At 40.2% G+C, this 26,209-nt stretch overlaps 1 protein-coding gene across 1 annotated transcript in view; it reads left to right on the forward strand.

The window, feature by feature from the left end:
* The first annotated feature begins 22,178 nt into the window (after positions 1 to 22,178).
* The window catches only part of LOC135517529 (cadherin-10-like), a 52,395-nt gene continuing 48,364 nt past the window's right edge, over positions 22,179 to 26,209 (forward strand). The window contains exon 1 of the mRNA XM_064941919.1: positions 22,179 to 22,368. The gene's annotated coding sequence lies outside the window, so the exon portion shown is untranslated. The remainder of the gene's footprint in view (positions 22,369 to 26,209) is intronic.

Here is a 26,209-nt window from a genome sequence, read left to right on the forward strand (position 1 = left end):
CCTTTCCATACAGAATCTTTCCAGATCCTTGATATCCTTCGTCTGCCCTTATGGCCTGCCCTGTTCAATTCAAATCACAGATTTTCAATGGAGTTCAAGTACGGAGACGGAGATGACCATTGCAAAATAAACCATTTATTTGTGGATTTTGATGTGTAATTGCCATTATTGTCTTACTGGAAGATCCACTTGTGGCCCAGTTTCAGCCTGCTGGCAGAGGCAAACTGTTTTTTGGCTAATATGTCCTGGGGAAAGTTCATGATGCAGTTCACCTTAACAAGGGCCACCGGACCAGTGTAAGCAAAATAGCCCCATAACATCAAAGATCCATCTCCATATTTTACTGTAGGTATGGGGGTATTCTGCTTATGCATCCTTATTTCAACAGTGTGCAGAAAAGGGATACATTGTTCGAGAATACAACAAAAATGGAGCTAAACAATAGGGGATTTTTATGGTTCAGTCAGAAACATGAATGGTGAAGAATGTGGGATTAGCAGCTACGCTGGACTCAGAGCTGGTTTGAACTGACATATTAACGACCCCCCTTTTAGTTTGGCATGGAATATACAGAATGACACCGAATACACAACGAGCAACAATGTGTTTGCCCACCACGCAGCCGTAATTCACCACAACATGCAGCTCATGAAACAATCCAAGGCTCTGGACACTGAAACACCTGAGTGTTTGGTGAACAAAGTGTGATTTGATGTTCAACTTAACTTTGGGCGAAGGGGGAATGAGGGAAACCGTCTGCTGAAACCTGAAAATATCTACAGACAATAGCGGCCTACAGTATGCGACTCTCTCGTTCAACGAACCCACAAAAAAAACACAAGGACCCAGAGGAGAAGAACAGGGAGAGTGGACAGGAATTCATGTTTGAACTGCCGGGTGACCCTTCTGCCCGGTAGCTTCCCTTAAGAAGTATCTGTCCCTCCAACGCCCTGGCGTTGTACCTCTACCCGAAATGGAAAGCAGTGAACAGATACCATATGGTATGTAACTGTTAGTTAATAACTAGCTAAATCAAATTAACCCTGGCAATATAATCGGTAGCCTCCGAACTACCATGATCCAGAGACTGTCGGATGCTGGACTAGAGACGAGAAATAATGTCTGTCAGTGGACACAGATCAGAAACCTCGCTTCAAAAGTTACTGGATGCCAAATCAGGAAGCGAGGAAGCGGTGGTACACTATTCTCTCTGACAACACAGCATCAGCTCCCCCAGCTAAAAGAATGTCATCCATTTCCAGCAGCGTGGAGCCAACAAATGACAAAATGAGATGGGACAATTTTTTTCATTCGAACACAATAAATGCCAACATTCAGATCAACATTAATAAATAAGTGGCGTTTGTTAGTCACTGTAGATGTGGCGCTAATGCTTGGTTTTTGCATACATTTAATGTAAGCTTGCTAGCTAGCCTGGGGTTATGTTGCACAGTCTAGCAACAAGACTTTTGTCCCGACTACTTTTTCTGGCTGAATGTGTTTATTTTGAATTGATTTATTAAAGCAACATTTTCAATTTAGATGTGCCTTTCTTTGTCTTACTGTATTGGCAACCGGTTTATAAAAGCAAAAAGGCACCTGTTATTGCTGAATGTGATCTGGCCCAAAGGATCGTTGGTATGAACATGGAAATGCATCCAGTCAATAATAACCAGGAGGTTGCAGAGCGATAGCTCATATAGAACTGGAAATAAATTACCTCCCTCATCGTATCATGGTCTGCATCCAAAATGGCAACCTATTCCAAAAAGGGCTCTGGTCTAAAGTAGTGAATTATATAGGGAAAAGAGTGCCATTTGGGCTGCATACATGGAGATTATCAGGGTGCCAGGTTGTTTATGTCATCGAACACGTTGTCAGTCAGACCCAGATGATTGGCCGAGCGTAAATTTAGTGAAGCCGAAGTGACATTTCTGTGATTGGCAAGGGCAATGATAAAGATAACTCTCCGCTTCAAATGTAAAATGACCCTATCGTTAATTATGCATACACCTAGATAAAATATTTCATTTATAGATCCCTCTCTCTGAATCTCTGGCCTGAGCGCTTAATGGCAGCAAGCAAACAGTAATTCCTTCCAGAATTTGATGAATGGAGGATCCAACTGTGAAAAGGTAAAATACACCAGTTTAGAGGGTATAGTCAGTGATGTAGTGGTCCAAAAATGGTTGGTTAAATGCAAATCACAGTTGACAGTTAATAAAGTAATGGTCCATCTAGCTTTAATGCATTTTTCCGAGATAAATTCTTGAGCAAATTAAAGAAGGTGTGTAAACTGTGTTTACTTGTATAATGTCTTTGTCCTCAAGGCCCACGCTTGAGAGAGAGAGAGATAAATGTACAATTATGCATTGGATTGCTGTTCTTAGGAAAAGTCATATGAAAGTCCACAAATAGGGAAATGGAAATTTGACCTTTCAAAAAATGTCTAATCTTGGGTCATTTCTTTATCTCATGTAACTTTTATCTGCATTAAGAAACAACCTTCATTCTTCTACATGAGCTGAATACAGACAGCTGAAGCACTCAACAGAAGATAAGAAACTGCTAGTTGATCACCAAGCTCTAAAGTATGCCATGCATTATGCAATGTTACTAACAACATGAAGGTAATATATATGATTTATGCTGTTTATGTATGCATGTCTGATCCAGCCAGTAATCATAATTAATGTTTAATATAGGAAAACCACTTCAGTAGTACATAGTTTTTCATGTTTCATATTTTCATGTTTAAGATCATCAGGCAGTCGTAAACAGTCAGAGCTTTTGTTTCTAAAGAGTAATGCTTTGGAGAGCTGAAGGTCTGACCATATATGATCTCTCCATCTGTTCATATGTCTTTGTCAGAATAATTTGTATGAACAGGCTCAATGAGGATAGGCATGCACCTCTGTCCTGTACTTCCTGACTGAATATTGATTGATGTGTGTCACTATACCATTATCAGTCCTCAGGTGAGCTCAATCCCCTACACTTAACCTAAGCCAGTGTACTGTGTGCCATGTGGAAACATATTTTTTTGTCATCAAAATTGCCCTTGGAAACACAAGGTTTTCCAAAATAAACATAGCTAATATGTTAAATGGACAAGACAGCACTGAAAACGGTGCTTCATTTTAAACCAACAGAGGGTTACAGTACTATGGGTCTACATAGGGCATATTTGACATGAGGCCTTGGTGGGTAAAAGATGCAGGATTAGCACCCAGTGAGTTATCCAAAATGCCTGTCATCAACAGGCTAATGAAGAATCTCTGTGCTACAGGGCTGTGCTGAGGGGATTACAGTGGCAGCTATATGACAGCTCATCTGAAACAACCAAGCAGCTACATTTAATATTCCATACATTGAACTTGTTAGAGCATTGTTGAGAACTGCCACTATAATTGAGGGATAAAGAAGAACGGAAGCTTAACTTCAGAAACAATAATTTTTAACATTTTCTACGATTTGAAAAGTATCTGCCAACTATGACGCCTTTTGTGAATTTGCATTTCCTGAATGATCGAAATGACAGGAGTTCTTTATGTCCGATGTTTGAAGGGAATGTTGGCGAGTGCCGGAGAGAAGATATCATTTGCATGATACTCTTTCAATTCTGGGGACTTTTCGCTCTCTTCCAAGAATAGTAGCGACGAGGAGAAAATAAAGTTCTACATTTAGACATTTAGTGTGCCCTCACACTGACATAATGTCTTCTTAGCTCCCTGCGATTGAACAAAGGGGTGAGTCTGTAGGCACACACAAAGAATCCCTTGGAAAAAAGTCACATTTGTGGGTTTTTTTGAGAAGGAACCCAATTATTTGTGAATATCCAATGAGTTTGTGAGAGAGATCAGCAAACAATAACCCATAGAAAGACAGGTAGGCAGGCAGAGAGATGTCTCCACCGGAGGAGCGCCAAGAGAAACACAATTAGTCTGTCACACTTGAGCCAGCGAGCTCTCAGTCCTCAAAGTGATGCACCATACAGAATTAGTGTTACGAGTGCCGTCAGTGTCTTTGTGATTGCTGAATGAATGATAGAAATACAGCTGATTGTAGACCAGTCGATGGTGGTCTTCGGAGTCCTCTTTCTACACATTTGGAACTACCTTTTTCACTGCTTCTTATTGGGGAATAAAATGATATGGGAGGCATTTCCGTTATGAATACTTAACATTTGCAATGTCAATCACATGTATTGTTTGTAATAAACCCAACCGTAATAAATATCTGCATAGCCTATTACAGGTTGATCCATTTTTTCACCATCTAACGAAAAGCTGAAAGATTATTGGTGAATAATTCCATCAATATTCTGATTAATGTATGTGTCTAAATAGATAAAACATTACTGTAACAATGTGCTGGGAACCAATACTTCCAACTTGTACAAGCTCTCTCCGTAGTGTCCCCTGCTGGATCTCTTGCAATAAGACACAAAGACATCTCCTGCACATCAGATATGACACACGGCCACAAATACACACATGCAAACAGACACACGCACGCAGGTACGCGCGCGCACACACACACACACACACACACACACACACACACACACACACACACACACACACACACACACACACAAAGCACAGTTAACTCTACTGGCCCTCTGCGCCCCATCTGTGGGAACCTGATGACAAACCTCAAATTGAATCATCCACAGGCAAACATGGCAATGATGTACGAGCCTCCATCTCGGACACTTATGTTGCCATCTCGCATTGTGATGAATTACCCAACCGTGATCTCCACAACCCAGTCATCCGGCTGGGACAATAAAGATGCGTATACAAAAATAAAGCAAATGTGACGCAAGGAGTAGAGCGATGAAAATAGAAATAGCCCATTGTTGTTCAGGGAATGGAACTGTAGCACAGGCAGTGATCCATGAGAGTATATCTCCAACACACTTATCATGGGGTGAGTACTACTCTTCTAGTTGTAAAGTACACTGCACTTATCTGTCTGGCTGCCACAAGTGCTCTCTTCTCTGTATGAAATCAGGGGAGAGATCAATGGCACACCTGCCGATTAGTTAAAAGTTTTATTCACTGGGATCTATGTATGTTGCACAAGATAATGCAGACTCATTCATACTTCTGTACTTATGCCTCGGGAACATAACATATTGAAACATTGTGAGACCTGACATTTCTGACCGTGGATACGTCCAAAATTCCTTACATAGCACACTACATTTGACCAGAGCTCTATGGAACCTGGTTAAAAGTAGCACACTATGATAGAAAATGGGGTACCATTTTGGATGCAGACAGTGAAATAGATGGGAGACCAACTCTGAGTTGCTTTTTGGTGACATAGCTGTCTTCATTCTTTAATGTTCAGTCTCTTCCTCTATTTCAAAAAGAGAAAGGCAGCCATTACTTGGCACTATCTCCCAAAGAGCTGTCTCTCTATGACTAGCGGGCGTTCCAAACAATTAAAAATCCCCCAAAAACAAGTCTACTCTGTTGATAAATATTTAGAGGTTTCCTTTCCTTATGTAATTGGAGAGACAGTAACTGTTTTTCTGTATAGGCTTACCACATTGGTATAGACTGCAACTGTTCCCAGGGGGATGGGGACTGTGGTGACTGTCAATTCCTTCCAAATGACACCCTATTCACTATATAGCGCACTTCTTCTGACCAGAGCCCATAGGACTATGTAGCGAAGAGGGTGCCATTTGGAAAAGAGCCTGTGTATAAAGTATCATGCTGCTTGGATGGTTGCGTTGGCTTTATATAGAGAACAGAGGTCATACTCTGTCAGCAAGCAAAATAAAAAAATATATAGCCGAGGACAAACTGCTCTGGAGCTGTCTTACTCAATAATGTTGTTTCCTTTCCAGAAAAATCTATATCATCAGTTTACTAGCTTTTTGACATTAGAAGCAAGTTGTCCCTGTCTCTCTTCATGGTGCCTGGCTATCTCTATGGGTTCCGTAATAGTATCTGTCAAAACATCATCAAGTTAACAATGGTTGTAAACAGATTATAACAAACAGTAGCCTGGAGCAAAGATATATACCACATAATGTACTTCAATCAATGTTAGTGACGCTAGATATTATGCCATAGCCTACAATCAACGTCAGTAACAGTCTCTGTTCAAAAAATAGATCTAGTGGTTTAGAAAATATATGTTATTTTTGTGCAAATGCACTGAGATTCAACTGTAATCTTATGATTAATTATGTTTAATTGCCTATACTCTGGTTAAGTGCATGGCGTCACAACAGTCCCGAGCCATTGTATTTATCCGATAACAATACACCTAGGATTTACCCCAAATGGCACCCTATTCACTATATAGTGCTCTGCCTTTCGACTAGAGCCCTATGGGCCGACGGTCAAAGGTAGTGTACTACATGGGGAATAGGGTTCCATTTGGAATAAAGCCTTAATGCTCTGAAGTCTCTGAGAATCAAGGCTTTGAATTATGATGTGCAACATAACAAAATCTACACACACACACACACACACACACACACACACACAAGTCTGGGAGGTCCCTCTGGGGTCTATCTCCAGGTCAGTGTGAGACATCCAGGATCTGACAGCACCTGGGTACCCTCAGGTCGATGTTCGACATCCAGGATCTCACAGCACCTGGGTACCCTCACCCCTCATCAGGGAAGAACATTTGACAGAACACTATGGAACAATTGGCAATAATTATTGCAATGTTTTTGACAAAAATAGCATCCTGTCCAGGAGGTGTGCTTACATCAAGCTTCCTTACGCTACAAAAACAGCTCCTGCCCTGTTGGCCGTTCTGGCTTGGGCAAGGCATACATATTGCCAAAAATGGTCTGTGTTATGTTTTACATGTATATGTCTTACACTGTATTAGGTTACACATGTTGGGGTGACAAAATAAACAAATAAACATGGGTCTAATGTCTACCGCATCTCCTCCAAACCTCAATGGAACAAAATATTGGTCTATTTTTTTTATTCTGTTGGAGGATGGCATTTCACCCACCAATAGTGAAAAATTACTCTTTTATTGTTTTGATGTACGTAGTTACCACGAATCCAGTCATCTATTTGTTTAGTCGCTTCACAGCTTTTTACTTTATGCTCTCTCTCCATGCACTGCCAGGGCAGTCTCTTTCATAGCTACCTTCTGTTCCACAAGTAGACATGCTGTTCACACTCTGCCTAGCTTGTCTCCTGCATTGTCAGAACAGCCAGTGTGAAAGAACAGTGTAGTTTGATACTTCCTGATTTTATTTATCTGTACATAACAAGTCTCAAAGAAAATACTAAGACAAGAGCAGAATGCTGGCAGCCCACTGAGAGGAAATGTGCAAGCCTCTCCTTAATGGGTGAGTCAGGATTGGCAGTCTATTGTCACTGCTCATGAGACAGGAAAGTGGAGAGGTACATTGTGGAAGTTGAGTTTTATATGCTATTCTGTAGCTGTCTGCAGAAAACATTTAGAACGAAGGGGTAGAATTGAAGGAGGCAGACAGTCGCTATGGATATGCGTGTGCTAAATATATATAAATATATATATATATATATATATATATATATATATATATTTATTATGTACAGGTGCATTCTGAAAGTATTCAGGCCACTTGACTTTTTCCACATTTTGTTATGTTACAAGCTTATTCTAAAATTAACTAAATTGTTGCAGTTTTTTGTCATCAATCTACACACATTACTCTATAATGACAAATCAAATGCAGGTTTTTAGAAATTTGTGCAAATGTATAAAAATAAATAAATAAATGAAATATCACTTTCACATAAGTGTTCAGACCATTTACTCTTTACTCTGATGAAGCAACTTTGGCAGCAATTACAGCCTCAATTCTTCTTGGGTATGACACTACAAGCTTGACACACCTGTATTTGGGGTGTTTCTCCCATTCTTCTCTGCAGATCTTCTCAAGCTCTGACAGGTTGGATGGGGAGCGTCACAGCTCAAGTTCAAGTCTAGGCTCTGGCTGGGCCACTCAAAGACATTCAGAGACTTGTCCAGAAGCCACTCCTGCATTGTCTTGGCTTTGTGTTTAGGGTTGTTGTCCTGTTGGAAGGTGAACCTTGCCCCAGTCAGGTCTCTATCAGGTTTTCATTAAGGATCTCGCTGTACTTTGCTCCGTTCATATTTCCCTCCATCCTGACTAGTCTCCCAGTCCTTCCTCTTGAATGCATCCCCACAGCATGATGCTACCACCACCATGCTTCCCCGTAGGGATGGTGCCAGGTATCCTTCAGACGTGACCCTTGGCATTCAGGCCAAAGGGTTCAATCTTGGTTTCATCAGACCAGAGGATCTTGATTCTCTTTTACTGAGGAGTGGCTTCCATCTGGCTATTCTACCATAAAGGCCTGTTTGGTGGAGTGCTGCAGAGATGGTTGTTCTTCTTGAAGGTTCTCCCAACTCCACAGAAGAACTCTGGTGCTCTGGCAGAGTGACCATTAGGTTCTTTGTCATCTCCCTGACCAAGGCCCTTCTCCTTCTAGGAAGAATCTATGTGGTTCCAAACTTCTTCCATTTAAGAATGATGGTGGCCACTGTGTTCTTGGGGACCTTCAATGATGCAAAACGTTTTGGGTACCCTTTCCCAGATCTGTGCCTCGACACAATCCTGTCTCAGAGCACTTCCTTTGAACTCACAGCTTAGTTTTTTCTCTGTGGGATCTTACACTACAGTTCAAAGGTTTAGGGTCACTTAGAAATGTCCGTATTTTGAAAAAAAAAAAATTGTCCATTAAAATAACATCAAATTGATCAGAAATACTGTGTAGACATTGTTAATATTGTAAATGACTATTGTAGCTGGAAACGGCTGATTTGTTATGGAATATCTACATAGACGTACAGAGGCCCATTATCAGCAATCATCACTTCTCTGTTACAATGGCACATTGTGTTAGCTAATCCAAGTTTAAAATCTTAAAAGGCAACTTGATCATCAGAATGCCTGCTTGCAATTATGTTATCACAGGTGAAAACTGTTGTACTGATTAAAGAAGTAATTCTTTTTTATTTTACTAGGCAAGTAAGTTAAGAACAAATTCTTATTTTCAATAACAGCCTAGGAACAGTGGGTTAACTGCCTGTCCAGGGGCAGAACAACAGATTTTTACCTTGTCAGCTCAGTGATTTGAACTTGCAACCTTTCGGTTAATAGTCCAATGCTCTAACCACTAGGCTACCCTGCCACCAAAATACAACTGGCCTTCTTTAGACAAGTTGAGTATCTGGAGCATCAGCATTTATGGGTTCGATTACAGGCTCAAAATGCCTAGAAACAAAGACCTTTATTCTGAATCTCATCAGTCTATTCCTGTTCTTAGAAATTAAGGCTATTCAATGAGAGAAATTGCCAAGAAATTGAAGATCTGGTACAATGCTGTGTACTACAGCCTTCACAGAACAGTGCAAACTGGCTCTAACCATAATAGAAAGAGAACTGGGAGGCCCAGGTGCACAACTGAGCAAGAGGACAATTACATTAGAGTGTCTACTTTAAAACCTGTTGACGCGAGCCATTCCCCTCGGGAACGGTGGCGCATGGAATGCAAAAATATTCGTAGAAATATTTAACCTCCACACATTAACAAGTCCAATAGCTCAAATGAAAGATACACACCTTGTTCATCTACCCAGCGAGTCAGATTTCTAAAATGTTTTACGGCAAAAACATAGCACATATGTATGTCAAACCACCACAAAGACACAGACGATATGTAGCCATTTTGTCGAACAAAAGATGCAATCACAAACGCAGGATTAAAAGAAAAATAATTCACTAACCTTTTGAAAATCTTCATCAGATGACAGTAATAGGACATGTTACACAGTACATTTATGTACATTTATGTTTTTTTCAATAATATGCAATTTATATCCATAAATCTCCGTTTACATTGACACCATGTTCAAAAAATGCTAAAACATTTCCGGAGAAATTATAGATAGCTCCGCCAGATAACGCCAGATAACAGCAATACACATCATAAACTTTGACTAAATATACATGTTCTACAAATAGTTAGAAAGATACACTGCTTCTTATTAATGCAACCGCTGTGTTACATGTATTTTTAACGTTACAGAATTTGTTCACGAGGCAATAATCTAAGGCGGCGCTCAGAAGTAAGCAATATTTCTCTGTTATGTTGGAGTCAACAGAAATACAAAATTACAACATAAATATTCCCTTACCTTTGATGGTCTTCGATCAGAATGCCGTGGAAGGAGTCATACTTACCAAATACATCGTTTGGTTTCAAGTCGTGTGTCTTTGTATTAGCATATGCTAACAGCTTCAGCTGAAATGCACCCACAATGTCATCTGGTCCCACACAGTTGCGCATCAAAACTTCAAAATTACATATTATATGTCGACTAAACTGGTCAAACTAAGTGCAGAATCAAGCTTTAGGATGTTATTAACGTATAAAACAATTGGCGATTCGACCGGACAAAAGCAACTCCACTCAGACAATCTGGAACGAAGGAATGACTGTGTACGATTCGTGCCAGAATGCGCATCTATTTTCTCGCGACACCTAGTATTTTGCCTGCCAAAAGGTCAGAGCTCGCGGGATTTGCACAATGAAACGCTCTATTGGAAGAAGACATCTCGCGGAAGACACAGAAACTGATCCCAGATCCATAGCTGGTTGGGAAGGGTGGGGGCGATGACGTCAAAGTTGGCCCAACTTTCCTGATGAGAGAAATAGTTTGGGAGATTGGCTGCCCTGTGAGTTCTGCTTTACATACAGACATAATTCAAATGGTTTTAGAAGCTTTAGAGTGTTTTCTATTCAATAATAATTATTATATGCATATATTAGCAATTTTGGACAGATTTTTTTTCCGTTTACTATGGGCACGCAATTCATCCAAAGGGGGCAGTATTGTCCCGAGTCTTAACAGAAACAGATGCCTCACAAGAGCTTCATTAAATAGTACCCCCAAAACACCAGTCTCAACGTAAACAGTGAAGAGGAGAAGACAAAATTAAGATGGGAACAAGAACACAGACACTGGACAGTTGAGACTGGTGTTTTGAGGGTAATATTTAATGAAGCTGACAGTTAAGGACTTGTAAGTCTGTTTCTCGAACTAGACACTCTAATGCACTTGTCCTCTTGCTCAGTTGTGTGTAGAGCCACATGTGAGCCATATGGGCGACTCCCCAAACATATGAATGAAGGTACTCTGGTCAGGTGAGGCAAAAATGTTGCTTTTTGGCCATCAAGGAAAACGCTATGTCTGGCGCAAACCCAACACCTTTCATCACCCCGGGAATACCATCCCCACATCAATCCATGGTGGTGGAGGCATCATGCTGTGTGGATGTTTGTCAACGGCAGGGACTGGGAAACTGGTCAGAATTGAAGGAATGATGGATGGTGCTAAATCCAGTGAAATTCTTGAGGGAAACCTGTTTCATCCTTCTAGAGTTTTGAGACTGGGATGGAGATTCACATTCCAACAGGACAGTGACCCTAAGCATACTGCTAAAGCAACACTTGAGTGGTTGAGGGGGAAACATTTAAATACACATGAAAACCTGTGGTATGACTTAAAGCAGAACCCATCCAACTTGAATGAGCTGGAGCAGTTTTGCCTTGAAGAATGGGCAAAAATCCCAGTGGCTAGATGTGCCAGGCTTATAGAGACATACCTCAAGAGACTTGCAGCTAGCTGTAATTGCTGCAAAAGGTGGCTCTACAAGGTATTGACGCACGCTCAAGTTTTCTGTTTTTTTTGTCTTGTGTAAATCACATGATACAAACCCCCCCAAAAATCAATTTTAACTCCTGGTTGTAAGGCAACAAAATAGTAAAAATGCCAAGGGGTGGGAATAATTTAGCAAGCCATTGTGATCTGTATTTCTGATCAATTTAATGTTATTTTAACAGAATGTGGAAAAAGTGAAGGGGTCTGAACAGTTTCCAAATGCACTGTACATATTGCAGGTGACAGAAAAAGCAGAGAATAGATGCCATTGAGGAGATTTAATCATCAAGGTAATATTGAAGCTATAAATCAGTCATTGTAGCGACGATAAGATGGCGTGACTACAGTTTTATTCGTTTTCTTATCTTGCTTGTCCTGGAGGTGAATGTGATCATAGGGGATGAGGAATTGGGGTTGTGGACTGTCGAACACTGGGTCAACGAGGAGGATTTTGCATAGCACAATAGCCCTGCGCCCTTCAGCAAATTTACTTCATCACGTCTCGTCTCCATTCTAACCATCTGCAAAATTTGGGATGCCAAGGGCACATTTTATAGACTTCATGATCAATTGTTAGACATAGGTATGGTGTCATTGAGCAATCATGTTGTTAGAATCAAGCTACTTGTATTTATTCCGATAATTTCCTATTCCTATTACAAAATAGTGTTTTTTAGGAGGATTGACAATGTTGCTTTATTTTGAAAGAATTGATAACATTGGGTGACATTGATACTACAACCGAGCAAACAGATTACTAATATGAAAAAGTAATATGGGACATCATTGTTAGAGCGCATACACATCTGACTCACTGTGCCCATTCATTTGTTGGTCCAGTTTTACCCCTAATGTGGCACAACATTATTTTGGAAACAATATCAAATGTATGTCTTTCTATGTTTTTGGCTGAATTTCACGCATCGTCCAATGATGGGATGAGTGTATTTATGTCATTGGAAGCCATGCAGTCGGTATGTTGTCACATCATTTTCAGCTGATGCCCCCACTTTCAAACACCTGTTTTGTTTTCCTCAAAACTAAGCTGATCGGTATGAGAAAAGGGCTTCAGAATTCATTAACATAAAATGTTAGGTCCAATCTGCTTCCATTTTGTTCCATGGCTACTGTTTCCAACTCACTTCCTTCTCGTGAAATAGCCTTTGACACATTTGTATGCATCCTAAATGGCTTCCTATTCCCTATATAGTGCAATACTTTTGACTGGAGCCCAGGTCAAAATTAGCACCCTATATAGAGAATATGGTGCCATTTGGGACACACTCTAGGCTTGATGGGACCTGGTCAAAAGTAGTGCACTACAGTATGTAGGGAATATGATGTCATTGGGATGCATCATGGGCCTGGTAGAAGGGGACTGAGCGGATAACATCCCTGCTGGAGCAGGGCCATTGGTCAGAGCTGACATTCCCATAGATAGCCCTTGTCACACTTGTGGTTCACTGTATCTCAGACAGAACCTGTCATTTATCTAAACAAAGACTGATAATCCTTCCCAGGTTTAGACCAGTGTGACAGGCAGAAGGCCTTCAGTGCAGGAACACATACTTACTAACCATAGTAGAATGGCTGCATGCACGAGGCATAAGACATAACTCCATCAGCATGGTATGCATTTCTGTAGTCTGAATAGTACACCACTCTCTTGTGTACCCCTTTCGACCAGGACTCATAGGGCTCTGGTCAAAATAATGCACTATGCAGAGAATATGGTGCCATTTGGGACATGATGGGCATATCAGCTTTCATGAGGAGTACCAGTAGATTTTTGAATTTACATTTTAGTCATTTAGCAGACACTCTTATCCAGAGCGACTTACAATAGCAGCTGAATATATTTTCCTAGTGGTGGCCCGGTGGATAGACATGTCTTGATAGATGCTGTATGTGTAAATATTTGCAAATCTATTAAATCAATGAAATACAATCAATATTTATACAATCAGTATTTATAATCGTGCAAAAAGTCATGCACAATTAAATACAATGCTGCTGGTGTTATGTTCTATGCCTCAGGTATGCAGCCATCCTACTACGGTTAGTAATAATTATGTTTATGGATAAGGGTAAATGAGATTAAATTGAGTGTAGGTGCTTTAATACATTTATCATATGGGGCTAGGACACAGGGTAGCCCTATGGGGCCTGGTGAAAAGTAGTGCACTACAAACTACATAGGGAATAGGGTGCTATTTGGGACTCACAGACAGACTGTGCACACCCTTAAATCCCAAGGCCTCGGTCTTGATTGCTGGTTAATCAGCTCCTCGGTTAGGGAATTACAAATTAATTAGAAAATTAATTAACAGGAAAAAAAAATGTTTGGCACATGTACATGTCAGAGTCCATGTCTGTGTTTTTATTGTATGAATATATGGCTAAGCACAAAGAGAAAGACAGACAGTACATGACAATATAATACATTTCCAAGGGTAAAAATGGGGGGAAATGACAAGCACTTTTTTATTCTCAGGTGTTCTTGTTGATCTATGCAGAGAGAAGGCAGTAGAAAGATCATAGGGGAGGAAAACAATGCAGAGTTATTGGCATTTATATGATGTTAATATTTAAATGTGTATTGGACATCAGCTGTCTGAATTCAGAATTCTACACAAAACAAGATGGCATAGCCTTTCAAATATGTTACCAACCTACTGTACCTGCCTTGGTGCGTCTGCATATCAGAAGTCAGAACCCTGACATTATTAAGAGATGTTGATAAGGTCCTATCTACAGTACACCATATACATTACAGAGATACTCTGTATATTTTCATTCCTTCTCCTCTATGTGTGGGAGAGAGAAGTGATCCTTGGGAAACCTCTAGGGGAACCAGAAAGGTGTCGGCTGGAAACTGAGACTCAAACGCGACACACAGACACTTAGATAACACATTGAAATGTTAGTCACCTCCTCCCCTCCATCTGATTGGTGAATAAACCCTGCAGGGTATTTGCAGGCCATCCTCTGGGACGGGGCCCAGCCAGTCTGCCTTTCACTCAGATCACACAGGATCCATCATCCATCCCACTCAGATTAAAATGTTAACTGGATATGAGAGGAATATAAAAGTCTGGTGGGAGGGATAAAACGAATATTATATAAATATAAAATGAAAGGGGAAAAATATAGATTTTATGGCTTGGTTTGGACCCGAGTGAGCTCTCAACAATGTTGCTGTAAGAAATGTGAGGTGAGTTTAGTCAAATTTAATGTAGGAGTTATTGAATTAGAGTTTGCAATATATGCATTCAGTAATTTCCGTACATTCAGTACTTTGCCGTTTTACATTCAGTAGGCTACAGTAGCATTTCAGTACTTTTTTTACTATGGTTTGAGAAGAGATTTTACTCAGAGTAGTGCAAGAAAATAGTAAATGACAAGGTGAGGGGACAGTAAAGTTTTATGGTAGAGAGGTAATTTATCCAATAAAGCGGATGTATCACCAACTGAACATTTTCATAAGTGAGTGTTCACAGTAAGGCTGAATGAAGTATCAGCACTTTGGCTGGGATGAAGTCGGAGGTATCTTCTGGCCTTTTCTCGTAAAACCATGCAACACTTCTTCCTGCTTCCCGCTCACAACCTCACTCCCCTCAAATGTCACCATACATTAGTAGGAATTTGTGCATAAGTGAGAAAATGATGTCATTCTCCAAAACACTTTTGATCCAAGAGCTTAACATTGATAACATGAAAACAGCACAATTAGTGGGGAGTATATTTAGAAGACATGGTTGAATGATTTTAACGTTTTTTAACACCCTATGACTGAGTAAAGGATTCAAAGTTACTATTTTTTGTTGTTGAATGAACTACATTTTATTTGAGGATTGAAACAACTTGAAAGCTAACATACTGTATGTCCTCATAAGCCCAGGCCTAGGGTAGACTAATGATGGAAGGAGGCAGTTGCATTGAACCCAACTCAATTTAGCACATTTTAAATCTAAGATCCACTGCATTAGTTAAGTGATAAAGCATGACAGGCCGGCAAACCGTGCCAATACAGTGTATTCGGAAAGTATTCAGACCCGTTGACTTTTTTCCACATTTTGTTACATTACAGCCTTGTTTTAAAATGGATTTAAAAAAAAATGTATCATCAATCTACACACAACACCCCATAATGACAAAGCAAAAACAGGTTTTAGAAATCTTTGCATATGTATAAATAAATAAAAACTGAAATATAACATTTACATAAGTATTCAGACCCTTTACTCAGTACTTTGTTGAAGAACCTTTGGCAGCGATTACAGCCTTGAGTCTTCTTGGGTGTGACGCTACAAGTTTGGCAAACCTGTATTTGGAGAGTTTCTCCCATTATTTTCTGCAGATCCTCCCAAGCTCTGTCAGGTTGAATGGGGAGTGTCGCTGCACAGCTAATTTTAGGTCTCTCCAGAGATGTTCAATCAGGTTCAAGTCCGGAGATGGTTGTCCCATCTCCAAAGAGGAACTCTGGAGCGCTATCAGTGTGACCATCTGGCCCTTCTACCACGTTTGCTCAGTTTGGCCGGGCGGCATACTATAGGAAGAATCTTGGTGGTTCCAAACTTCTTTATTTTAAGAATGATGGAATATGTCGTTATGGGGGAAAATGTATATTGATGAGGGGGAAAAAATAATTTTATCAATTTTAGAATAAGGCTGTAACGTAACAAAATGTGGAAAATGTCAAGGGGTCTGAATACTTTCCGAATGCACTGTATATTCTCCAATTATCACTTCTATACAATGTGTTGCCAACATATTAAAAAATTTATAGACACATTTTCATTAAAAACATTATTTTGATGCGTTTATTCATATTAATTCATCCTTCCACAAGACATAGTCTCGAAACAAATCTAGGTTTGCTACCCAAGCCCGGCTGGTGGTTTGATCTATCGGTTCAGTTGCCAGAGGCGCGACCAGTCTTTTTGAACAGTCTTTTAGTCATTCAGTCTTTTTGTTTTGTAGCTATGGACGCGATCCAGTTGTTTGTTCTAAATGTTCCATTGCCACACTGGCTGGCAACATTCTTATCCCTTGCTTGCTAGCTAGCCAGCTACGACTAACTTATAGTCACGTCAAAAAAATTGCAGAGGGAATAATAGCAAAGTAGCCGTACTTGTTTATGCTGTTTTCTAATGCCATTTATTTGTAATCTATATTAATGAAATAATGAGGCACAATTTTTAGAAAAGGTGCTCTCTCGCCAGTGCACTGTTGTTTAGAGGAGCTAGCCAACAACAAAGCTAACACAATCACTGCACACTGGAGCTGGAAAGACAGCAAACTAGCTGTATTTCGTTTAATTTGACCTGTTTCTATTGACATTTCTTTGTATATAAAATAAAATGATGCCAGCGCATTCTTGATTTCAACTGGCTGAGAAATGCTGCATACCTTTGTCTCGTCCCATCTCCCGACACGTTCATTACTACGGGACAGCAGTAGACTGAATTTCAATATTGAAACAATGTTGCAAATGTTGGTGAGACAGACAGCAAGTTTAATACAAATTACAATCAAATGCTAGTCTAAAAGAAATGGGAGATCATGTCTAAATGCTTTTTATGTTGGAGATCAAGTTCATAAATTGCCTGGCTGGGCTGATAAGACAGTGGATTGTGCAATCAGATGGAACAGAGTAAGGCGATTCAACATCATAGCTTCAGCCAGTGGTAACTTGTGGAATAGACACAGGATGGAATGCAGTTTTAACCAATCAGCATTCAGGATTAGACCCACCCATTGTATAATTAAATATACATCACTACCCCACATAACTTAGGAAGAGATGACTTCAGATAACCTTTCATTAACAGTTTTTTGCAGTATATCAGGGTCTATTTTCAGTGTGAAATGTGTGTGTGTGTGTTTGTGTGTGTGAGACATGTTTGGTCTCAGGAACAGACAGCTACAAGTATCACCTAAACCTTCCTCTGTTTGATGATGTCGACGGTAACAAATTTAATGAGTTCTCCGCAGATCACAATTCTAATGAGAGAGAAGAGTTTCTGCCACGGTTGCTCGAGTCAAACGTCATGAAATGATTGTTTCATTATGTGGTTGTGTTAATTCTGAAGCAGCCCACTTCTCCTTCTGGAGACCTCTCATCTCTGTACCTACACTGTAAACTCCAATATGCTGTCATTACTTAAACCTGTTTGAGGAAACCCGTTGCTCTTAATATATCTGAGTATGGTTACTTGTGATTTTGGAGTCATTACTCAAACCAAGTGTCACTGGGGGATCCAGATTTGAGTTGTATTAGCTTGACATTTTTGTACTAAGCCACGCCTCCAATATAATTTCCCAGTGTACCTTGCCTTTTCGAGTGAATTGTAGAGTTACAACCCATGATTGTATTCGTTAATGACAAACATCGTGCTTGAAGTCATTCATGAGCAATTATGTGGCCTTCACTGAAAGAGGTCCAAGCTGAATGATAGCTTAATAATAAAATGCTTGAATGCAATCTGTTACATATCTCATAAGGCTTTATTTTTTAGCTTTAACTTATTACAGTGTCCTGTTACTCTACAAGCCATAATATCAGTCCTATAAGTAGAGTTGCAAAAAATTACACGATTTATTAGAGTTCCTGTTTAAAGAATGTCCAGGAATATTCCAACTGGGATTTCTGTAAAACCTGTAAAATGTACGTTAATTTTGCAACCCAACCCTGAAGTCATATTATCCTGGCTTGCAAAATGATGTGTAACTCCTATGAGAATCCAGCCAGAGTTAGGATAACAGTTGACATTTTTATTCACCCACAACCTCAATTCAAAATGACTGCTAGGGTTAGTAACCGTGTGAGGAGACTCATTTGAACTGGAACAACCAGTTCAGCAAAGGCAACACATCTAACTAAATTATTTGATTAGTTGTGAAAAATTGTATGTTATTTATCAATGTGTAGCATAAGATTAATCAGTCAATGTATATGTAAAAACACAGATATATATATATATATTTTTTTTATCCCCAAAATTTACCTGCAGTAGAGCATGCTTGGAAAAAGTTATAATTGGTTATCCTGACTTCAAACAAAAATAGATGTTGAAAATAGAGTTGATCTGACTACTCATTTTGCTTTGAGTCAGTACCGCATAAGCATTTTAAGAAATAATGACTTTTTACTGACTTTGAGTTCACTCTACTGGATGGATTCTGGGGTTTAGTGTACTAATTACTATAATCACATTTTCCTTCCTATCAATTGAGTGAAAATATCTGTGTCCTGGTGACATAACATGGTGACATGGCAATGAGTTGCTTACATTTTTGGTATAAATACATTGTTATAGGTCAGTATAAAAGTCCATACCAAAGCAAGTTGAAATAAGCATAATGAAAATAGGAAAAGAGACAACTCTCTACAATATTTGAATATGTAATAAATACTGCCCCATAGGATTAGCTTCGTGGTCCAGTCTGTTTGTGCTTAAGCCAACAACCTGTCAATGTTTGTTCATTGTCATACCATGACAAACATAAATAGCATGAAAATTATAGAACAGTTGGCTAAAGCTCATACAGTGTGGGACCAGACGACCATATAGGATTTCGCTGAAAGCTTAAATTGTGTGGGCAAAAGTAGTGCACTATATAGGGAATAGGGTGCCATTTGGTATGCAGACAGACAATTGGGATAGCATCCTTGAAACGCTCTTACTGGGAGAAAATGGTTTCTTTGCCCCTGGAATATGCATTTTTTTAATGCAACAAATTTTCAGCGGTGTACTTTTACTAAGCCAACCAGCAACGTACTTAAGAGTTACGTATAAGTCTTGCACCTCGGGGAGAGCAAGGGCATGATTCGGTGAAGGTCTGTGTGAGAGAGTTTTGGCACACATAGTCATGCTGTAAATGGTGTAAACCTGAGTCAGACACACAATTTGGCTGTTTTTCTCTGATTGCACTGTGTTGTTTGGGCTCGATAATAACAACATAAGTAACCTCCCAGGGGTGTAAATAACAAGTAGATTAAAACCAATGATACGCACATATGTACAAAATAGCCTGGTTTTTACCCTGGCTTGTTAGTGTAGGACACAGGGGCATGGTGGCACCCACCCATACACCCACGCATACACAAACACATGCATGCACACACACACACGTGTGCACACATCCACACGCATACACACACAGTCATGGTACACACGTACACTATCTCTCTCTCATGGCCACATAAACAACACAACTACATTGTAAATTATGAAGGATGTGGACTTGGCTTCACATCAGAGAAAGGGTACCTCAGTGCCTGTGCCTGTGTTAATTAGTTTAGCTTGTTAGCTTTTTAATTTATTTATTTGTTGCAGTAAGAATTTGACTGCGTCTTAAATTCCCCCTATGGGCCTTGGTAAAAAGTAGTGCACTATGTAGGGAATAGGGTGCAATTTGGGACTTTGAGTTAATCATCTATTCACTCTGATAGTGGGAGATAAAACTTGCGGTGGGATGAGGGTGGCTAGTGGTACAGCTGCTGCTTACCTTAAATTATTCATTGAGATTGCAGACCCTGAGTGGCATACCATGCATTTCAAAGGTACTCCATCGCATTGTTTATCATCTCAGGGTACACGTATGTGTATTGGCATTTGATGCTTTATCACGCTCTCTCCCTCTCTCTCTCTCTCTCTCTCTCTCTCTCTCTCTCATTCACTCTCATTCTCGCTCATTCTCTCTTACTCTCTTTTTCTCTGTACTCAGAATCAAATACCCCTGTGATATATTAACTCTCTCCATTTCCCTCAACTGAATTAAAATGCTATATCACTTTCAAAAGGCAGGGGATTGTGGAAGAGCTATATTGATATGCATCCAAGATGAAGCACATAATGAAAAGACATGACGGAGTGCTGCCTGGACTAACTGCCTGAGCGCACGCGCTCAATTTCACTGCAGTCCGGTTGGCCAAGTCACCCAGGCAGACGAGAGAGCAATGGAGATGTAGTGGGAGAACCCCCCCCTGAGAGGGTGATTCACAAGTTATGGCCTTTCTCTCCTTCATTCCACTGTCATTGAAAGGATATTAGATAGGGCTGATAGCTTGAGACATCAAACATCACAGAGGAGCTGGACTGATCAGGACAACCTAGGTTAGACTCGGGTGCCTCCTCTCTACAGAGCTGCTTTTCTCCCTGCAGTCACATGAAGTTCATTCTGTGGCTTCCAGGAGTCCTACCTTAAATATACAAGCAGCATATCAAATTGGGATAATATTTTAGTTTACACCTGCAAAGAATAAGAATATTTGCCACAGCATAGTTTTTTATTATAAATCTGATTATTTCACATGTAAGCTAACAATGTTAGCTAACTTGCTATGTTTTTAGCCAAGCTGCTCATTACTAGTAGCAAGGGAAGGCGAATCTACCTTGTTTTCATCAACAACAAAAAAATAAATAATAATAATTCTTTGCTATTGTCCCCTTGTGAATGGCAGTGTGACCGGCGAGGACCAAAAAGTGTCCGCTACTCCAAAAATCCCACTCACACATGTAGATCAACGGAGTGAAGCTCGATGTCCTCACCTGAGCAGATATCTAATTAGTATAATGAAAAATCCCCATCAAATGCTGTTTGTTAAAGCGAGAGTTATGTTTTTTTTTTGCATGGGCTGCGTCTCAATCTACCGCATCCGCCGATGACGGCCTTCCACATCTGCGGTGGAATGTTGCAAAAATCTGTCTTCTCACGAAAACCTCTTTAGCGTCGGAACCGTTTGGGCTATACACTAATATGACCCCTCCATTGAAAAGTGAGACTGACCAAGTATGTGTTGGTTGTTTTTCTCTAGGATGCCCACAAGCCTCATCTGAAGGTAGTTTAGTTTCTTTCTTATATCACTAAGATATAGGACAGACAGTTCAACACAAACTTCCTTTTGATACATGTTTTGTCTATCTGTGTTGCCATGTATGAATGTGTGATTCAATAGTGGACCCCCTCAAAAGGCATAAACTTTAACTCCCCCATCCTCAATTCCACTGCTGCTTTATTCAACTGCTGCTTCTCACTGTGAGTAAGGCCACTCTCTTTTCTCCCTTATCCTTTTCCCCTCTTCTTCCTTTTCCTTTCTTTCTCTTTTTTTCTCTCCCTTGCCCTCTCTTTCTTCATCGCAAACTTGAGAATGGCAGCCAATCAGAAGCAGAGTCCCCTTTGCTTCAGCCTCCCTGACATCCACAGCGAGAAGTGGTGCAGCGAGAGAGAAAGAGGCTGAGGGAGGGAGAGTCAGAGAGAGAGAGAGAGAGAGAGTGATAGATGGACAAAGAGAAGGAGAGAGGGAAAGAGAAAAAAGAGAGAGAGGCAGGAAGAGAGAGGATAGAAAGAGGGTGGGGGAAGAAGATCAAATGTGAGGCAGGAGGTGGAGCAAGAGAGGGAGAGGGAGAAGAGCATAGAGAGAGACAGAGGAAGCAGGCAGTAGGCTCACACAAACACTGACACACACACTAGCGCTCGCAGTACTGTTCAGTCTTGGATGTAAGTGCAGCCAAGAGGAGATAGAATAAGTGCCACCGCTAAGCACTGCTACGCGAGGAGTGGGGAGACAGTACCATGACACTCAGAAACACAGATGGACAATACTACTCGCTGTGAATAACAAAGGTAAGGTTCTGTTTTTTTGTTTTCTATTCTCTGTTTTGTAGGATTTTTTATATCAAATCTCTGGTGTTATATCAAATCTGTCATCTCCATCTCTGCAGTCTTAGGAAACTTCAAAATAAAACGTGCCTGATGAAGGGCAGTAGCTACACGTAGGATATTAATTTGACAGGAAATGTGAATTATTATTTGGATTATGATTAATGGACATTTTTGTAGGGGTTCATACATGGGTTGATACACTTTTTTGGAACAGAAAATCAAGCCTGACATTTCAAAGTGAAAATTACAAAGTGGAAATTACTTTAGAAGCATTTTTTAAACCTCAAATACACTACAGGTTTTACATTTCCTATCAAAATCTGTAAATGCATTTAGATACTTTCTTAAACAAAATAGGATGAACACAGTGCTCATGAATGCAGAGACTTTTTATAAAAACAAACTAGGACTGGCTCAGTGGTCGTACAGTGGAATTATGGATGTTGAAGGGCAGCAGCTACATACAGGTAACTGCCAAAATAAAAGAAACACCAACACAACGTGTCTTAATAGGGCGTTGGGACACCACAAGCCACCGGCACAGCGTCAATGCTTCTCGCTTTGGCATAGATTCTACAAGTTTCTGGAACTCTATTGGAGGTATGCGACAACATTCTTCCACAATAATCATTTGGTGTTTTGTTGATGGAAAACACTGTCCAGAATCGCCCATAAGTGTTTAATTGGGTTGAGATCTGGTGACTGACTGACGTGTGTGTGCGCACATACACACACACACGTTAAACCCCCATGCTCCTTTGAGACACCTATTCCATCTTCTAACCATGGTAGCCAAAACAATGGGCAACTGGGAATTTTTATACATGACCCTAAGCATGATGGGATGTTAATTACTTAATTAACTCTGGAACCACACGTGTGAAAGCACCTACTTCAATATACTTGGAATTATACGTATCCCTCATTTCCTCAAGTGTCATTATTTTTGGCAGTTACCTGTAAATTTAGAGACTTCCTAAACAAAATAGGACTAGCATTGTGCTAGCTCATAGGACAGATTTACAGATTCCTCCAGCGTATCACTCTGATTAAATGTTTCATGACCGGCCTCACATGCTTCCAATAAGCTAAATCATATTCAGACTTTTATGTCAGCTACAAGAGTAATTTGTGTGTGTGTGGTAGCAATGGCAAAACCTTACATGTAGTTAAAGTGTGAGCAGGTTTGATGGTGAGGCACTGCACTACTGCTCCTATCTCAGCTCAGATGCATGGAAGGGTGAAAGAGTTCATTGTGGGGTTTTGAGCACTGCAATAAGAGGGGCAATGAGTATGTTAGGATGTTTATGTTCTATATACCCTACAGCACAGAACTGATCTCTCTGTCCCTCTCTCTCTCTCTCTCCATCCCCATGTCTCTGTCTCTATCTTTCTCTCCATCTCTGCATCCCTCTGTCTCTTTCTCTCTCTCTCTCATCTTTCTTCCTCTCCCTATCTGCTGTTGTGTGCTATGGGGCTTGGTAGAGACTGCCTTGTAGTCACACGTGATTTATAAGGGTGCAGTTTGTACTGGGTCATTTTGGGTAATGCCATTATTGTTTAACACAAATTAACCACTAACATTTTCATGAATTATTATTGTCAGATATGTACTGGCCTTTCAGGGTTCAAATGAATAATAGCAAAACCCTGTATCCCTCCCACACAGACACTGCATGGTTCTCTCTCTCTCTCTCTCTCTCTCTCTCCCAAATACTCAACCAAAGCTTTCAACAGGCTCAAATTGAAACATGACAGACCGAACTCTAAATGAACATGTTGGATATATATAGGAAAATCTGGGGAAAAAAATCACATGCTGATCAGAAGGGTTGTCATTGTTATAAAATGCTTGGATCAGGCAACAAAGTTAATTTTGTGTAGTGGGGCTCATCTAAAACACATAATACAAAATATAATCAATGAACTGACATGGACAGCAAAATAAATTGTGAATGAAATTGTAAGCTTTCCGTTCAGTTTTAGTGCATCAAAATCACACCACTAACTCTAAGTGACAATTTATGCAATAGGAAGGATTTTGTCTGTTCATGGCCTCACACATTGTATAGTTCGACCTCCTTTTGGACCAGTTTTCAAGGTACAAAGTGAAGGCAGCATTTCAAAACTGCATTTCAAAATTGCAGCAGGTTCTGTAAAGAGTTGTCAAGCCTTGCCAGAGACTGCAGCAGGCAACCAGGATGCTTGCGATGTTGGAAAGGTCTAGGGCTCCACCAAGTGGACACGTTTTTCAGGTCTGCCGCTTTTTCACAGCTGCATCACCACCCCTACTGTAGTAGCACTTAGGCTCTGTGGTGGTCTGTCAATTGTGTAGTCTGTCAGTGTGCAATCAGTAGCTAAAGCAACTCAGTCTGTCAATCACAAAAAAAGGCATTTATAGTCCTTGACCTCATTGCACCACAACTGCCTTAATCTCAAGTGCACAGTTTTGTTAAAAGAAGAACCACAAATTGTTTTTGGCAAATACGTATTCAAACCATCGCTCCGTCTTGTTAAGATAGGTCTATCCACAGGGACATCACATGAACCAAATATAGCCCATGATGTATTTGGTCATATTTTGGTAGAATGTAACATAAATAAGACATTCTCAAACTGTGGGACGTGGACCACTGGTTGTCTGTAAAAGTTTGCTGATTGCAGAGCAAGATTTGTGTGTGCGACTGAAGTTTGATTATTGTAGAAGAGTATGTGGGCATCAGTGACATATATATATATATATATATATATATATTATACATACAATTGAAGTTGGAAGTTTACATACACTTAGGTTAGAGTCATTAAAACTCGTTTCTCAACCACTCCACAAATTTCTTGTTAACAAACTATAGCTTTGGCAAGTCGGTTAGGACATATGCTTTTTGCATGACACAAGTAATTTTATATATATTATATATATATGTATACAGTCGGGAGAACAAGTATTTGATACACTGACGATTTTGCAGGTTTTCCCACTTACAAAGCATGTAGAGGTCTGTAATTTGTATCATATAGGTACACTTCAACTATGAGAGATGGAATCTAAAACAAAAATCCAGAAAATCACATTGTATGATTTTTAAGTAATTAATTTGCATTTCAATGCATGACATAAGTACTTGATACATCAGAAAAGCAGAACTTAATATTTGGTAAAGGAACCTTTATTTGCAATTACAGAGATCATACGTTTCCTGTAGTTCTTGAACAGGTTTGCACACACTGCAGCACGGATTTTGGCCCACTAATCCATACAGACCTTCTCCAGATCCTTCAGTTTTCGGGGCTGTCGCTGGGCAATATGGACTTTCAGCTCCCTCCAAAGATTTTCTATTGGGTTCTGGTCTGGAGACTGGCTAGGCCACTCCAGGACCTTGAGATGCTTCTTACGGAGCCACTCCTTAGTTACCCTGGCTGAGTGTTTAGGGTCGTTGTCATGCTGGAAGAACCAGCCACGGTCCATCTTCAATGCTCTTACTGAGGGAAGGAGGTTGTTGGCCAAGATCTCGCAATACATGGCCCCATCCATCCTCCCCTCAATTAGGTGCAGTCGTCCTGTCCGCTTTGCAGAGAAGCATCCCCAAAGAATGATGTTTCCACCTCCATGCCTCACTGTTGGGATGGTGTTCTTGGGGTTGTACTCATGCTTCTTCTTCCTCTAAACACGGCGAGTGGAGTATAGACCAAAAAGCTCTATTTTTGTCTCATCAGACCACACGATCTTCTCCCATTCCTCCTCTGGATCATCCAGATGGTCATTGGCAAACTTCAGACGGGCCTGGACATGCGCTGGCTT

Source organism: Oncorhynchus masou, chromosome 28, assembly GCF_036934945.1.
Source record: "Oncorhynchus masou masou isolate Uvic2021 chromosome 28, UVic_Omas_1.1, whole genome shotgun sequence".
NCBI classification, from domain to species: domain Eukaryota; kingdom Metazoa; phylum Chordata; class Actinopteri; order Salmoniformes; family Salmonidae; genus Oncorhynchus; species Oncorhynchus masou.